The following is a 5,105-nucleotide window of genomic DNA, read 5'->3' on the forward strand; positions in this document are numbered from 1 at the left end:
CTTAATTCACCATCTGGGTCCTGTTAATTTCATCTCAAAATCTTCAATTTCAAATTTATTGAAAAACAAAAGTTGGTATTTTTTTAATATTCCTCTGTTTTTCTATCTATAAATTATCAAATATATAAGATTGTAATTAGTTAATTAATCAAATGAAAGCTTCACATCTGGGTCCTGTTAATTTCATCTTAAAATCTTCAATTTCAGTTTTATTGAAAAAAAAGTTGGTATTTTTTATAATCCTCTGTTTTCTGATATATAAATTATCCAATATATAATATTATAATTAGTTAATTAATTTATCAAATTAAAGTTTAATTCACCATTTGGGTCTGCTAGTTATTTATCTCAAAACCTTTAAATTCAATTTTCTTGAAAAAAAAAGTTGATATTTAAATTTTTGGTATTTTAATTTTAATTTTAATTTTAATTTTGAATGGATTATTCAAGTGGTGCAAGGACGTCGTTGGGTGGTTCGGATCTTCAAGAAGAGATTAACAAGAGGAAAAGAAGAATGTTATCGAATAGAGAATCGGCAAGGAGGTCAAGAATGAGGAAGCAAAAGCACTTGAACGATCTCATGACTCAGCTCAGTCAACTCAGAAGTGAAAATGACCGAGTCATGAATAGCATTAGTATGACCTCTCAGCATTATTTAAGTTTGGAAGCTGAGAACTCGGTTTTGACGACTCAAGTGACTGAGTTGAGCCACCAGTTGCAGTCTCTAGAGGAGATCATCGCGTTTATGGAACAACCAGTTGATGTTGGAGGTTATTTTTTCAGTGGTGGCGCGGATGTGAGTGACTCACTGAGTTATGATTATGGTTGGCAACATGTATTGCCTTCTAATGATATGGTTATGTACTTAATTGAATAAAGTTTAAATTAATGAGTGAAATTGGTAATATTTCTAAAGTTGGAGGACTAGTATGGTAATATTATAAAAAATTAAAAAATAATTTTATTTGGTGTCCTATTTGTGTTTTGATTTTGGTTTGAATTATGTTGTATGATCCTATAATAGGATAATTATGAAATGTTGATGGTGATTGACTTTTTTTAATGTGTTTTTCTAGTTTATGATATTCATAAAATAATATTATAATAAAGTTTTATATAATGTGCAAAGCTTAAAATAGTGTGCACGCCTTTGAAACTTAGTTGGTGGTATGTCATAACCAAATAATAATGTCATATGTTTATAATATCTTTTAGTTGATTGTTATCAACATCTTAAATGAACAAGATAATGCCAATGTTATTAAGTGTTTGTTAATACAATTCTATGTCAGATTAATATCCTTGTCCTTTGGTCATTTTAAAAGAATGGAAGAAAACCCATTATACAACTACTCTGATTAAATACTCTTGAATCGTCGTCATTTGAGCCCCTTGGCTATGACGTCGACAAGTTGACCAGGTTAGACTAGTGGTTAAACCAAGATTTCATTTTTGGTGCACCAGTTCAACACAAGGTGAGTTAAAAACGTTTTCAGTTAGGTCATGCATCAAAAACCAATTTAAAGTTGACTTTTGATTTTAGATTTTCAATAATGACTTATTCGATTAAGGAATGAGTGATCTAGTTAATTTAAATAACGCGTGTTTTAGTTGTGCGACAATCCTAGAATCAAATTCGTTTAATTTTCTAACATCTAAAAATTAACAAAATGCTAATTTATAAATAAGAATAAGAAGACAAATAATATAAATAATAGTTTTAGTTAATTCTATTAGATTATTTATACAAATATAACTATAACTTTACTATAAAACTCTAGAGCCACCTACTTATTTTTAAAACATCAATTGCATGTTTACATCCAAATTACCTTTTTAGGACTAAACTATAATAATAATTGCCGTATTTAACTATTTAAGGTAAGTAGTAGCACGTGCAGAAACATAACAAGCCAGTGAATCTTTAAAGAATCATAAGATTCTCCTTTTTTTTTCTTTAGAGAAAATATATAAATAAAAACAATATTTGTTAAGTATCACCAAACTTCTGACGTTGGCTGCTTTAAACGTGCAAGTGAGACAGTGAGACGATGGTGCATAAACAATTAAATACGATAAACAAACTTTATATTATAATCGATAGGTCAGTGGCCCGTTAATAATTAAGGGGTTGTTTAATTAAAATGTATGGTATATTAATATTATAGACTTACAATATTACACTCACATATAGACTCGTATAAATGTATTTGCGATCTAACTAAAATGCTTACACAATAATAATTAATGGATTGCGCCATGAATTACCACCATTTTGACTCAAAACAAAATGGTATGAAACTGTGTGGATATGACATGTAACTGGTATGATTCGACGTGAATTTAAACGAGTTAAAGTTTTGAATCGGGTCCGGTTCATAAGCATGTCAACACGTCAATGACACAATTGTGTCTAAACCTTCTTCAACCCACTTATTCCGTTTATGACGTGCATAACATGTCTAACTTATTGAGTTAAATAGGTTTACAGGTTGACATAACATGTTTATAACCCGCACATAGTTTTATAGTGTTATAACAAATTATATATATTTTAATTAAATATAGGTTTCAAAATTTGATAACTTCTATTCTAGCGTGTTAAGGTAGTGCGGCACTTTATGAAATTTCATCCACCAAACCACAACACAACCATCATCGTTGGGCGTCAACCCCTTAACGCCCTCCCACAAAATGCTTGTGTGAGGTAAACTTCTCTCATCAATCATATGCAAACATACACAATCATTTATTTTATTCTTGTATTTAAATATTAGTGACACTAAAACGTGAAAGTTAAATGGTAGGCTAGTTAAAGTTTATTATCTACGTGACTTGATGTTATGTATCTTTTAGTTAGCCATAATACATGATTGGTTGTATCTTATTATTTTTTTAATTATATTTAGTTAATCGTCACAATAATTGGTGTGAATTTGTTTCAATAAAATGAAGAATCATGATTGGTTGATTGAAATTTGAAAGTAATCATTATCTGAGGCCAATTCACAATTGTGCATGTCTAACGGGTCCTTTGTACTTTGTACATCCTAAGTGGTGAGTCCTTTGTATCTAAATTCAATTAATTCAGTTTTAACTTATTTATTGGGCATATATTATATACTAGTTTTTACCCTCGTATTACGGGGTTGTTTTATATTATTTGTTTTTAATATTTATTTATTTTTTAAATTTTTATTTTTTTATTTTATGAAAATTAATAATGTACTTATGGTTTGATGATAAATTGTTTCACAAATAAATGAAATATTATAACCCAGTTTTAAACTATATGGGTTTGATGAGTGCTAAGACCCGTTTTTTTTACTGTAAAATTGGTTTTTTAATATAAATAATATACATCTTTTTTTTAAATATATCAAATAATAATTTTTAGTATATCCCCACTTTATAGGATTTTTATATTAAATATTTGGTGAGATTAATTCTTAACTTAATGAGATATTATAACCTGTTTAATAAATATATGGGCTTGATAAGACCCATATGAATTCATATCAAATGCATGAAAAACCTCCATTTAAAAGTCAAGCAAATGTAGTGACTTCAAAAAAGAAGGAAGCGACCACATCGCGACATATAGGATTTTTTGTGTTTTCGTTTATATATATTATAGACGTTACATTATATATCTTTTTAATAAGTATTATAAAAAAGTCAATTTTTTGCTAAATGAACATAATTATAAGGCCTCTAACCTCATGAGAACCTGCTAATATCATTATAACAAATTAAATAAGGTAGAAAGGTACTTGTGTCACACAAATGACATCTAAATGCAGAATGTCTTGCGAAGCTTACTCAAACATGAGACCTCTGCTGGAATGCACTTACCATTACGCCACCCTTTTATTAACTAAACTAGTAAAGCTTTATTAGCATGTTTGAGATTGTTCATTAATATTTATTCAACTACTTAATCGTGAAATAAATTATATTCTTTCCGTCGCACTTTAAGTATCATGGTTTGAAAAACAAAAAGTTCAAGTTAGACTGAATGATTACTTCTTTTGCTTACCAAATGACAATAATGTCTTTGAAATTTGGGTTCATCAATATTGTTTATTAATACTAGTTGTGCGTGTTTAAGGGTAAACTTGAAAATTGACTAATAAATTTTGAAAATGGACATTTGTAATGTGACAAATAAAAAAGAAAATATGAACACTTTTAATGGAACGAAGGAGATACTAAATACATGTTACGTTTAAAAAATCAACAAAGAAACAATTTTAAACCTTTAATAATCACAAACACCATTGTAATATATATTTTTAAATTAAATATCCACCCACTTTTACAATTTTACAAACTAGATATAACCAAAAACATAATCTTTTTGATTGAAAGATAAATCTACAGTACTCAATCAATATACAAGTTGTTTGTTGGTGGGAGTTGGGTGACTGGTGGATGGTTCATTTCTACTTGACATTCTTGGTTTGACATGATTAAACATTGAAAGATATGTCACAATAGATATTATAATTTAAAGGTTCCTTAAATTATAAGGTGGATTTTCAAAAGTTTTACAAGTCTCATCATTGTCAAATAAGGTGTAATGATTTATAAGTAGGGTTAGACTTGTCGTTCGATAATATAAAATTTTTATGTATTAGGCTGAACATAAAAATGGAAATGAAGAAATGGTGTAATTTCTTCATACCCAGTCTCGTATAAAGTTAGATACATTTCTATGTAGTTTACAGTTAGGGGTGTAAATGAGTTGAGTTGAGCTGAGCTGAGCACGAGCTCAGCTCGTTTTGAGCTCTTTCTCTAAATCTCAAGTCCGGCTTGTGAGTTGTCTTCAAGCCCGAGCTCGACTTGTTTATTATTTACTTATTAATATACATGTTATGTTCCTAATTATTTTTATATATTTTGAGAAAAATCTTAAACGAGCCTAAGCTCGGCTCGAGCTTATGCAATACCTTAAACGAGCCAAAGTTCAGTCGAGCTTGACCACACAATGTAAAATAATACGTAGAAGTACAAAATGGGGTAAAACTTAAAAATACATAAGGTTCAAGCTCGAAATCGATAACTAAACGATCTTTTAAGTTCGCCTAATTTCAAGCTTTTTA

General features: G+C 29.0%; 1 pseudogene; it reads left to right on the plus strand.

The window, feature by feature from the left end:
* The first annotated feature begins 436 nt into the window (after positions 1-436).
* On the plus strand, positions 437-877 carry LOC143551064 (bZIP transcription factor 44 pseudogene; annotated as a pseudogene).
* Positions 878-5,105: the final 4,228 nt, after the last annotated feature.

This window comes from Bidens hawaiensis, unplaced genomic scaffold (genome assembly GCF_021521415.1).
Source record: "Bidens hawaiensis isolate Kalapana, Puna unplaced genomic scaffold, B.hawaiensis_p1.1 tig00016259_1, whole genome shotgun sequence".
NCBI classification, from domain to species: Eukaryota; Viridiplantae; Streptophyta; class Magnoliopsida; order Asterales; family Asteraceae; genus Bidens; species Bidens hawaiensis.